Source organism: Scylla paramamosain, chromosome 4 (genome assembly GCF_035594125.1).
Source record: "Scylla paramamosain isolate STU-SP2022 chromosome 4, ASM3559412v1, whole genome shotgun sequence".
NCBI lineage: Eukaryota > Metazoa > Arthropoda > Malacostraca > Decapoda > Portunidae > Scylla > Scylla paramamosain.
Genome location: NC_087154.1, coordinates 37,088,037 through 37,100,836, shown reverse-complemented (window position 1 = coordinate 37,100,836; position 12,800 = coordinate 37,088,037). Strand labels below are relative to the sequence as shown.

The 12,800-nt window shown below is 45.9% G+C and overlaps 1 protein-coding gene and 1 long non-coding RNA gene across 4 annotated transcripts in view; one reads left to right on the top strand and one right to left on the bottom strand.

Annotated features, from left to right (window-relative positions):
- Positions 1-8,967, bottom strand: part of LOC135100059 (uncharacterized) — a 55,677-nt gene extending 46,710 nt beyond the window's left edge. Inside the window, exon 1 of the mRNA XM_064002942.1 lies at positions 8,929-8,967. The gene's annotated coding sequence lies outside the window, so the exon portion shown is untranslated. The remainder of the gene's footprint in view (positions 1-8,928) is intronic.
- A 918-nt stretch (positions 8,968-9,885) lies between these two features.
- The window catches only part of LOC135100057 (uncharacterized), a 74,900-nt gene continuing 71,985 nt past the window's right edge, over positions 9,886-12,800 (top strand). The window contains exons 1-4 of one of the 3 annotated variants that reach the window (XR_010268510.1): positions 9,886-10,059; positions 10,473-10,609; positions 10,822-10,956; positions 11,066-11,236. This is a non-coding gene — a long non-coding RNA (uncharacterized LOC135100057). The remainder of the gene's footprint in view (positions 10,060-10,472; positions 10,610-10,821; positions 10,957-11,065; positions 11,237-12,800) is intronic. The other 2 variants (XR_010268508.1, XR_010268509.1) reach the window with 2 other exon arrangements.

Here is a 12,800-nt window from a genome sequence, read left to right as displayed (position 1 = left end):
TCTCTCTCTACCCCCTTCACCCGTACACAGGAGCCACACCCTAGCGTTCCCTCAACAAGCCCTTCCCAGGACCTCCTCGTTGACGGCGCAGACCCCCGGCCAGGCGCCTCACCCTCCCATTACCATATAGATGTAATGCCGACCCCCGGATCAGATTCTATCACGGATGACCACGGCGAAAATCGAGGCTGCATGAAGTATGGCGCGTTTAGTTTTTCTCTTTCACCTGCTAAATGAATTGCGGGCTGATGCCATCGCTCGTAAATCTGTATAGAATTGCTGGGGAGTCTACCTGATATGCTGATTATAGTGATGGGTGACTGAGGGAGGACTGAGGGAGGAATTAACTAAGGATGGGCTTGAAAATCTCTCTAAAAACTCTGTTTCTTGTTACAGTTTGCTCAGCGACAGCATGCGAAAATTAAGCCAAACACTTTCGAGTAGATATGTTGGGGAGTGTAAGTGATATGCTGAATATAGTGATGGGTGACTGAGGAAAGCCTTAGGGAAGAAATAGATAAGGCTGGGCTTGAAAAAAAAATATATATATTTCTTCTGTGACAATAGGCGACTCTTAAAAAAAAAAAAAAAAAACACACACAAAGGAAACGACTTATTTTCCCTCTTTCTCATTCTTTCCTGTCTGACATAAAATAGAAACAGGTCAGGTGCTGCAGTGCATGACTTACATAGTGAAAAGCCCCGTCTTCCTTGCGTCCGGTGAGAAAGAGCGAAAAACAACCCGCTAAACACCGCTCCAATACAGAGAACACGATGGAAGAGTTGCTGCAGAGACCACTACCTTCACCGCACGGGAGGCCAACACTCATCTGCACTCATCTGTATTCGTCGGGGTCCATTTAATTTCAGCGACGACCACCACCACCACCTCCGACACCACTAACACCACCACCAATTCCCCCACTACCATTGCCGTGGACACCGTTCCCATCACCACAGCCAATGCCATCCATCATCACCACTCATCACTAATCCTAACACTCACCACACTATCACCATCACCACCAAAAATTATATCCCTTCCCAGTTGTCCTGACCACAGCCGAGAGAGAGAGAGAGAGAGAGAGAGAGAGAGAGAGAGAGAGAGAGAGAGAGAGAGAGAGAGAGAGAGAGAGAGAGAGAGAGAGAGAGAGAGAGAGAGAGAGAGAAAGAGAGAGAGAGAGAGAGAGAGAGAGAGAGAGAGAGAGAGAGAGAGAGAGAGAGAGAGAGAGAGAGAGAGATCAGTAAACACCATATTGTTATCGGCAGACTTGTACACACTCGAGCGGTGGTTGCAAGTAGCGATCGTATCAGAAAACCTCCTCTAAAGCCCGTGATAGGTTGCGGGTTTGCTCTCTTGGCGACCGATAAGAGCTGAGTTACTTCGGGGGCGGAATGCGAAGGCTGGAACCATTGCTCCCAAGGTTTAAATGCAAATGTTTCGCATCAAGGGAGGAAAAGGAGAGGCAGACATGCATTGCCTCTTAACGCTGACCTCTGCACGGGGAAATGGACTTGGAAATGGGAGGAAAATAAAGCCCTACAGGGTGATCATTTCAGACAATGGTGTAGGGAATGGGTGTGCGGGTGTTTTCTTTATACTTCCTGTGGCGGGGAGGCCAAAAAATCCATGTAACGTTATGGACAAAAACGCGCATCTTTGCCGAACTTAATAGCATAAATTTAGAAGAGAATGAAAGAGAATGCATTTTAGTATTTAGTGAGAAAAGCCTCTCTTAGACACACACACACACACACACACACACACACACACACACACACACACACGGCGGAGAGTAATTGGTCGCAGTCTAGTTCAGGAGGTTATGAGGGAGGGCGCCGTATTAGGGATGGTGTTGATGTCTGCCTCTGGGCGTCGTTCGCGGAGATTGAGGAGTAAAGTGAAACTGAAATAAGACCACAAGACAAAGGACCTCCAGCCGAAGGGATCCCGTTAGTGTGCGCTGACCGCCGCCACCGCCGCCGTCACGCTGGACAATTGCCTTCCAATCTGGTTAACAGTAAAGGGAGTTGTTTGGCAATAGAACGTAATGCACAACGGGGAAAACACAGGACTGAGCCGGTGCAAGGGTGGAGGAAATCTTTGTCATGCATGTGTGTGTACTTAGGCATGTGAATAACGAATGGATAATGATAACAATGTCAAAGCAAATTGATATACAGAAATGGACACAAACATAAAAACACCGGCTTAAACGAACAAAATCGGAAATAACACGAATCAAACTCAATACAAACAAACACATACGTACGTAATAAAACACACAAACGTACTGAGTTACATAAATGAACATAGTAGGAAACAAGGCGATTTACAGACACTTAGATAAACGAATAAAACGAAAAATAACACAAACTCGATAAAAACATAAAAAAAAATAAGCAGATACATACGAGATAAAACACACAAAACCACTGAATTAGATAGATGGACACAAGAAATAAGGCAAGTCAGACTCAATCTTCAGTCGCTGTAATTACACAAAGAAATCTTCGTCACGTGGACGTAATGGATGCGCCCCAAGGAAGCGTTTTGGGGCCGCCAGGGCAAACCAAGGCCGGGTAAGTTACGACGTCGACGGAGAGATAGCGAACGAAGGGAAGGGAGAGAGTCCTCGTTTCACCTGAGACTGATAACGGAGGTGTATTACGAGGGTCAGTCTCAGGTATACAGGTGGCTTGTCTGTCCCTTACCTTGTGTGTATTGCACTTTATATGTTTTTTTTATTCTATTTATTTATTTTTTCTATTTCAAGTCTATGGTTAGGTTAAGTAGAATTGTTTAGGGACTTTTTGCTATATTTGCTTTTGTTATATATTTGATGTTATTTTTTGTATGTTAGATGATTCTGCGATCAATAAAACTATCTATATATCTGTTCTATGTATTCTGCCTATGTATTCTGTGATTTTTGTGGTCAATACATGCTATGCTATGTATGTATGTATGTATGTATGCATGTATATACCTATATCTATCTACCATCCTCCCAAGTCTCACGTCAGCAAGGCGAACAAGACTTCCTCCTCACTCTTCACATCTGTTCCTGTACTGTCTGTCCATCTCTCCCCCTCGTCACACCTTGTCAGTTACCTACACGCTACTTAAGTAAGACCCACGCCACCTCTGTGAGTGCGGTGGCTGGTGGCGTCCTCCCTCTCACTCCTCTCCTTCATCAGCACTCTACCTCTCATCATTACCCGCGGCTTCACTCGCCATCATGTCCATCACGCTCTCCCTCATTATACCTCTCTGTGTTCATCACGCCTCCATCCCCACTACATTCGTTCCCTCACTCTGCTGGCCATAACTCGCGTGGGCCCGTCAGCACCTGCCTCCCTGCACCCCCATCACCTTCATGCACCTCCTCCACTCGTCCACCTGTCTCACTGCATGCTCTCCATCCATCCTACAACTCTCATGCTTCTCTTCTGCCTACCTCACTGTATGCTCTCTTTCCATACCATCCTCATGCCCCTCTTCCACTCCTTCATCTGCCCCACTGCATGCCCATTCTCATCCTACCACATTCATGCATCAACAGAGAGATAGAAGGAAGAATGGGAATGGGGAAAAAAAGCAGAAGAGAAACAATGGAAATATAATGGGAAGAAACAGAGAAAAAAGGATGGTTCCTCTTTTTTTTTTCAAGGGATATTTTTAATTTTCGTACCAGATAGCATGTTATATTTAGTGAAGGAATTGCAACCCTGCTTATTGTGTTCTGAGGGTTAATGGTGGTCATTAATTCTGAATTGTCGAGTTATCGTGGCCCATAACATGATAACTGCAGCAAAAAAAAAAAAAAAATGTAGGAGCAATGCTTACTTCGTTCTGGTAGTTAAGTCTAGTCTCTGATTTCTAAACTAGTACATTATAAAACAGGTCTGACTTTAAAATTGCCATTCTTTAACTATTTCTCTATTCCTTATGCTTAGTGAACAATATAATTTTAAGAAGGGTTACACATAATTGAGGTTTTCGTCATTGGTATTCACTGCACGCCTCTTATGACAATTTCTTGAGGGGAGGACAGGAATTAGACACAGACTCCCTCAGGTCTCCTCCCGGGCCTGCCATCCTTCACAGCTCATAACACCTTGTTCTGCAGCTTTTAATTACAGCTATTGGCTATAATTACACGCTGTGAGTCTCATTCTGAAGTAGCTGAATATTTTTTTTTTTTCCTGGACACAATAATCATTAATAACTTTCTGATATGATAAGGTAACTTTTTTTTGTGTGCAGGGCAAGTTAAGCCTCTTATGTTGAGTTTTCAAGGATGCTGGCAGCGTGCCCATGTATATTTGTTTATATATTTCTTTTGAGTGTATAATTGTTCTGGTATCTTATATTATCTTCAGAAGAACATTAATGAACTCGTCTAGAATGTCCTCATCCCTGAAATATGAACCTGCACATAAAAGGATACTAAACTTGCCGCCACTTCCCATAAAAAAAAAAGTGGTTTAACTTACTGAATGAAACGGTACCAAGAAAAAACAAACTGACCACCGCTTCCCAAAAAATCACATGGTTGAATATGCTGAATGAAGCGACACCAAGGGGGAAAAAAAAAAGCAAAACCTCTTAATCTGCCTTCATCTGCACGCCATCATCACCATCACTAGATTCTCAAGACTCCGGGACTTGCTTGGCTCACTGCGACGCCATTACTGTCCCTCTTATTTACTCATCTGTTTTCATCACTCTTCATGGTAACAACTCGCAATTTCCATCCCTGAAAATTATTGCCTTCGCGTCCTCCCTTCAATTTGCTTCCCTCACTATGCCACTTTACACTTGTTCCTCGTGCAGCGCCTCCCTCGCCGCCACTAGCAGTCCGCTGCGGTGTTTCGGCTCAAGACCATATTCTCGCGGTGCAATCTGGGGCCTCACCCTCCACCTCAACAAGTGGCCTTCTTGCCACAATGAGCTTCCTTCAGCCTCAATTACTTATTATGTTTTCTTTGTTGGTGTGGCTGCATGGGCATGGCGTGCATGCGAGTGTCTCCTTCCTGCCCGACCCTCTGAGTGCTGCTGCAGGTTACGACCCACATACTTGCCCCTCATCATTTCCGGTCAGGTCGTAACTTCACGGTATATGCGAGAATCTCACGCAACTCGGCAAAAAACAAAAGAAAACGGGATGCAACAGCTTCGACAGGTGAGCAACAACAATTTGTAATGCAAATTATCTGCTTGTTGTAATTTTGTTCAATAAACTTCAATTTTCAGCAACATACAGATTAGATAATATGTAGATATCCAGATGCACTGCATGTTGCAACACATCCCAACCTGCCTCATCATGGCAGCTGAAGGCCGCCGTGCAGGTGCCGAAGTGTTGAAAAGCTGGTGCTTGTTATTTGTACGTAACTATCTAGCCTCAAACAATAAACAGGCGATGTTGGAACTCACTAAGATTATGTGGCAGGTATTCTATTTCATCTCAATCCTTCACACTCATGGAACATTTAGTGTTAAGGAAAATATAAAAAGAGGAGCACGCCAGGCAAGGTGGAGAAAGTTAACATTAGGGATTCAAGTCCCTCAAAAAAAAAATAAAATAAAATAAAGTAATATACATTGGGCAGATTCTCCTTTCACCTCCTAATGTCACGAGTTGGCCCTGTGCATGAGTCCTCACTAGCTGTTCCTGTCCATTGCATCATTTCTTGCTGTACAAACACATGATCGTCATTAAACTATTTCATGACTGAAAACTCATATGACATCACAGTGAAGATTTAATTTTTCTGCGTGTCTCAGAGCAGCTTCATCCCTTCTGACGTGCTGGCGGCGGGGACAGCACCGCACCATCCACCTGGGAGAGAAACCTTCACAAAGCGCGGCGAGACACGTGGAACGATAAGTCACTACGAGGGGCACGACTCGCTCCCAGGATGCTGTTGGCCGCCGCCTCTCCGGGCCGGGCATTACAAGCCCCGTCGCGCCCGTTATCCTCGCCATCACCCACCACACGCCGTCATTCTTTAGCCATAACAAGGCCCCGGAGTAGGCGTGACAATGAGCCCCGGAGTAGGCGTGACCCGGGGCTCAGCAGTGGGCGTGACCTCCACTAACCCACCATTATCAATTCAAGGCGCGGAAAAACCAATAAGGAGACAACCACGGCGCCTCTCGGCCTCGGGGGTCCATCATTTACGCTCGCTACGGGGCGCCGCGTCCGGACGGGGTGGGTTGCCAGCTCTCGCACGTGAATGAGTGATGAACGCCTCGCTGAATTGCGTGTTCCGGGCCGATGGATTATTCCCAGACTGGTGTTGATTATTCGTGGCGTTTGGGGTTCTTACACGCCAGATAATCAGTGGAGTTATTGGCAATAAGTTTAACACGCGGCGGTCTTGCGGTGCCTTCTCGCCTCAGATTAGCGCTAGACACGCATATGCAAAGGAGAGGAGAAAACTCTAGCCAGAAAAACATGCCAGCTCCTCCAAGAGTGACGGCTGTGAAAAATTACTCCCGCGATATGGACGCCAGCGGATCCGTTTTGCAATCTTCGAGTGTCCTCCGCGACTTGCAACCGTGATATGCGTGTACTTGTATTCTTTCTTGTTATCAGTGGCACAACGAACTTATAAGATGCTCCTTACCACCACCACCATTACCATCAGCTCCTCCAGCAATTCCTGTATTACGTTCCCCGATTCCCCAAACCTTGCGTAGCCTATGAATGGTGATGGTGGTAGTGGTGGTGATGCTGCACAATACGAACACGAAGGAAACAAAAGAGTGCGGGGTCTCTCCTTCCCTCTTCAGCACCAACCCGTCTGTTTGGTAACGCGATACAAGACGTCTATATTTTCTATTCTTTTTCTTCCCTTTTTGTTATCACATTACCGGCGGAAAGATCTGCATTGTCACGCTGGGAGGACCCGCCGTAAGACTTCGTCCGTCTATCCCACGGTACGGCCTCTCCTCTCCTCTCCTCTCCTACTCGTTCTTACCTACTCTATCTCTCGCTCTTTCTCCTCCTCCTCCTCATCTCGGATTCATGAAGGCACCACTTGCTGAATGCAGCCAAAGACAGCTCTAATTGGTGTATGTGAAGTGTGTATGGCGGGGCGCAGCCAGGCCAGGGGCGAGGACAAACAGGGTGTAGCAGGGAGGGGCCGGGCGATGCCTTGTGGAACTCCTGCCCGCTGTGAGCCCTGACCGGGACGACGTTATCGCCGCCACACAGATTAGTTTGTCATTGCCAGAACGTCTTCATAGGGCGAGGAGCGGGTGAGGGTGGACGGGGGTGGATGGGAGTGCGCGGTCGAGAAGCGGGTTTGAGAGGGAGACGAGAGCAGAGAGAGGGGAGAGGAGGGAGAGTGGGAGAGGGAGGTGGAAAGAAAAAAAAAAAAAGCAGAAATATGGGATCAACAAGACTGAAAGGAAGTATAATATATGATCGACATAATGGAAAGAAATGACAAAGGTGATGGAGATTATGATGAGAGAGAGAGAGAGAGAGAGAGAGAGAGAGAGAGAGAGAGAGAGAGAGAGGAGGGAGAGAGAGAGAGAGAGAGAGAGAGAGAGACTTCCTATTCGTAATTCTGCTGAAAGTTTTCGATTCAGAGGTGCTTATGGTGGTAGTGGTGATGGTGGCGATAGTGGTGGTGGGTTTAGTGATGGTGCTGTAAATATATAGTATTGGTTGTAATTTATGGTAGTAGTGGTGGTGATGGTGAAAGTGGTGGTGGCGAATGTGGCAAAGGTAGCAGCGATAGTGTATTGAGAGAGAGAAAGAGAGAGAGAGAGAGAGAGAGAGAGAGAGAGAGAGAGAGAGAGAGAGAGAGAGAGAGAGAGAGAGGAATTAACAAATTACGAGATAAATCCTGACTTTCACACACGTACAGGTTCTTTTCCTTTGTAATTCAAGGAAATGTCAGCAAGTGGTGGCGGGAGAAAGTATTGAGAAGCTCACTAGGATAATGGCTCCCTCTCACGCACCACATCCTCCATCCCCCCTCTCTCTTTCTCTCTCTCTCTCTCTCTCTCTCTCTCTCTCTCTCTCTCTCTCTCTCTCTCTCTCTCTCTCACATTTATATCTTCCTCGAGGATACAAATTTAATCTGTGACAAGGAATCTGATAACATTCAGAGCCCCAGGAAGTAAGAAAGCAACCAATACAGAGATAAACATCATCAGTAGTAGTGGTAGTGTGGTAGTGGCGGTAGTAGTAGTAGTAGTAGTAGTAGTAAGAGGAGCAGCAGTAACAACAGCAGAAATTGTGAGGAAAAAATAATAAAGAGAATATTAACGGGTCTTTTCCTGTGTCAGCATTTCAGTAGTTGGTTAAAAATAAAATACTAATATAATGGTTACTCTATGATTACTTTAATTTACATGAAAAAAAAAAACTACACACTACATACGCAAGTTACACAAGAGGAGGAACTTTATCAATACAGTTTGACGACGCCAGAATGCGCAATACTGGCACTACTTAGCGGGGCGGAAGGGTAGAATGCCTGGGAGCGGCGGAGGGACAGTTAATGCTCACCCAGATCACGAATTATTTCATGCCCCACTCCAAATAAAGAAAATAATAATAAACCTGAAGAATAGAATGATGTGTGTGGAGAGAGAGAGAGAGAGAGAGAGAGAGAGAGAGAGAGAGAGAGAGAGAGAGAGAGTAACCACTTGTTTCATAACAGTTGCCAGGTATTGTTTTTTCTTTCTCCGCGATTTGAAAATTATTTATCGCAAAATCACAAAATGTACATGGTTCTAAACAGATAGGATGTTTCACGCTCAAGTGTAAATAGCCTTCACTCGGACCTGAATCACCAACGTGTGTGTCGGCATCAAATTTTCCGAGGATTAGAAAAAAAAAATAAAAATTCCTGACATGCATAATATCACTGGTAAATTTACATGTTGGTATTACTCACAGGAGTGATTCAGGTGTGCATGGGAGCGGTTTGACCGTCTGGCACCACGGAGAGGCCTTCATCAGCCGCTACAATGCTGCGACACAAGCACAGATTACTACGCGGTGCGGCGACTCTCTGACTGTTAGCACCACCGGACACTCGATTACACCTCCCTCCCCCTTCAGACTAGGGAAGAGGAGGCGAATTCTCCAGATCGAGAGCCGAGTAAGACTTGAAGGAACAAACGAGAATCCTAAAGTGATTATATATAAGGATTATAAATAAATAACAGATAAATAAATACATAACTAAATAAATTAATAAATACAGAAATTAGTGAGATGGGCGGTGCTGCTTGCTATTAATTCCATGTCCGGATCGAACGATGGAATAGACAATCTCCCTTCTTTCTCTCCCTCTCCCTCTCCCTCTCCCCAACAACAACCACTACTACCACCTCCGTACCTCCTCCACCCCTCATTTACTTTTCAACTAGTATTTCTGCTGTTACCTCCTCCGATCCCCTTTCTCCTCCTCCCTCCAGCAGTTCCCTTTCTTCCTCCTCCCTCCCATCCACCACCCTCTCCTCCTCCTCCTCCTCCTCCTCCTCCTCCTCTTCCTCCACCCCCTCTCTTCCACCACGTCCTGCTCCTCCTCCACCCTCAATTACTTTTTAACTAGTATTTCTGCTATTACTTCCTCTTGTCCCTCTCTTCCTCCCTACTTCATTACCCTTTCTTCCTCCACCTTCCCTTATACATCCTTCCTACGATCAGATTTGGGTCTTCCTACTTCTGATCTTAAGTCTTCCTGTGACACGCTGGGGGAAGGAACCAAACCATTGCACTGGGAATCTGGTAAGAGTAACTAAAAGGCTAAATATTACTATCATTGTTAGTTTTACTGCTCTGGTTTAAAGATCTGCATTAGATGGCGCCACTTGATTGTTGACTGCCTTGTTATCGGGGAGGGTAAAGGAGGTGGAGGAAGGAACCGGCTGCCCTGCTGCACATTCCGACTCGTCGAGGCTCAGGTAGGGTGCCAGACCTACGCCAACACTCATGGCCCCGTTGTTGTAGCGCTATTATGTCAGTGAACCAAGTATTCCGTTGAAGTTCAGCAGGAGAGAACGGAGGAAATCAAAAAAAGGTTGGGTTTCCTGATATTTTGTTTTTTTCCCAGTTCGAATTTCGTTATTTTTCTTCAAGTAGGTTATTTGATTGCACGACTTTCGATTTCAGCATTTAAGGCACCCGCACACACCGACAGCGTAGATATTGTGTCAATCAGTACTGTAAGAGCCGTGAGGAGTTTAAATTCCGCGCTTGAGTTGATGCTATATGGCAACTTTACCAGTTACATTTATAATGGCTTATTATTTAGTCTTATACGTCTATACTTAAATTTTACATCACTATAGTATAACATACGACTAATTACTGCGTATTTTTGGACGTGGAAGAGTATTTTGTGGATTCGTGGATGTGTAGTGCTCTGCGACAAGTGTGCGTGGCCAAGGAGAGGCAGTGTTTAAATAGCGGGTGTCTTATTGCCTTACTTAGCCTGGATTTTCACTGAACGAGATGGTGACATGGACAATGGCTGCCTCTTATGTACTGGTGCAAGGTTGGTGCCCATCAGGGTGAGTTTATGATGTCCAGGAACCTGCTAATAGGGGCCAGGAAGGACCATAGTCTTGGTAAGTGACGCACCCTCCATTGGTGGGGGTTTGCTGAGTTCGCATGATTTCTTTTATGCAGATATTTTGTAATAAACAGTAACGTTGATAGACATGTATATGAATTTTAGTGCATATATACATATATATGAATTTTAGTGCATATATTTTGTGTTATACCATTTAATTTGTATAGCATTTATGTTTATAGGAAAATAATATTACAAAAACAGGTAACCCATGTCAACTGATCTGAGTCAGACGTGTGGAGTTGGTGTATGAGTGACGCCTCCTACAAATGCTTTGCCTTCAACAAGTTCAGTCTTAATACAAATATCGAACCCACATTCATCATTCACTGGAGTGAGGTACTTACCATTGCATTTTTTCTCAAGTATTAACCCATCAGTCTTTACAAGTATGATAAGTGAAGTGTTTTGCGTACATTCTATGGTAACAATTCCTTCACCTCAACAGCTGGCCGTGGCACCAGAATGACATAGAAGAAATGATCAGTGTGGTGACAAGGTACTGGAGCTAAACCTACTATCCGTGTACACTGTGGGACTGTCCTGCCACCACCACCAGCATCACCACCATCACCGCATTCATCAGAACCCTCAGGTCATCAACGCTCCTCGCTAAAAGGTAAATGGCAATCTTTTATTAAGTTTTGTGGTTTGCTAAGACGATGTTACTTTCTTTATAGGCGCCACCATGATAACATCAATTTTATTACGTGGCAGAAACGCGACCTTCAAGTCTTTATATAGACGTGATAGGAGCAACACCTCCCGGCCGGCCCGCCACCAGCTTCTGTCCGTGTAGGTTAGCCATGCGTTCATTAGAATATATAATAGACGTGTGGACAAAAATAGTTCCCGCTCGGCACATCCACGCCGTGCTAATATTCCTGTCAGCGGCCTTCCCGTGCGCCAAGCCAGGCTCTTAATTCCCTCCGCCGCTGTTCACTGATTGCCGCCGCCCGTGTAGCTGCGATTACCGGCCACTGAGGACGGTAAAAGTGGTCCGTTTTTCTGCATTTCCTAATAATTGGAATTCCTATCTCGGATCTGATAGCTTCACTTAATGGAACTACTTATCTTTATCTTGCTCATTTTTTGCGTGTGGGAAATGTAACTTGTATCCATTGTCGAGATTATGCGCCTTGTTATTTGTCTTAAGTCTGCCTTTTTTCTTCTTTCTTTTACTTATATTTTCTCTTACGGGAGTACCTGGCGGTGGCTGGCGGTGGTGGGCCAATGGTCTGGTTGGTGATGGTGGTAGCAGTGGAAGGGCTGGTGGAGGTGGTGATAGTGGAAGGATTGGTGGAGGTGGTGATGGTGGAGTGATGGAGGTGGAGGGGATGGTAGGGAGGTTGTGAGATGGAGGCTGTAGGGTGGAAGTTGTGATTTTGTTGTATGGAAATGATGGAGTAATGGAGGCGAGAATTTTGGTGGTGAAGATGATTGGGATGGCGATGGTGCGCGTGGCGGTAGTGGTGAGGAGTGATGGAGGTGGTGGTGATGGTGGTAAGTGCATAGGGTGGGGTGGGTGGGTGCATAGGGGTGGTGATGGTGCTGGCGACGACCGGTGTGGTGCTTTCAGTGATCACTGCTTGAGGAAACTCGTACTCTTGATTCAGTTCGTTTGCTCGCTCATCCCTCCCTCCCCCGCCCTTACATTCCCTCGATGCACCAGCCTCGTAAATACCGGGCTGTTCCCGAGAAACATTCATTCTCGTACAACTAATCACCGAGAGATAAATAGCACTGGAGAAAAGAAATTGTGGCCGAGGTGCCTGTCTCGAGCTTCACACAAGTGCAGGGTTGGCGGCTACTCCCCCGAGGGAGCTGTCCAGAGTGACCCGGCCCCGCCCCAGCCTGCCCCTATGGACGATGAGCGCCCCCACTGAGACGGATCACGTCACGCGCTCGTGCCACTGATGTTATCACGCAGAGCCCTCTGTCTCACGCCCGCGGGGGTGAGAGGTTCGCAGCCAAGACGTGCCTCCGCTCTCCTTGGCCTCCAGAAAGCAGCGCTGTCTTGTTATCGACATGCTATCCTGTCTCTGTTTGTAGTTCCAGTTGACTAAGATATAAATGCGGAGTCTGTAATTTTCCGTGGAGCAGCGAATCTCCACATGAAAGTAGATAACAGAGGTCCTTGTTTGAAGCGCTACTGCATCATGAATCTTTCCTTGAAAACTGCA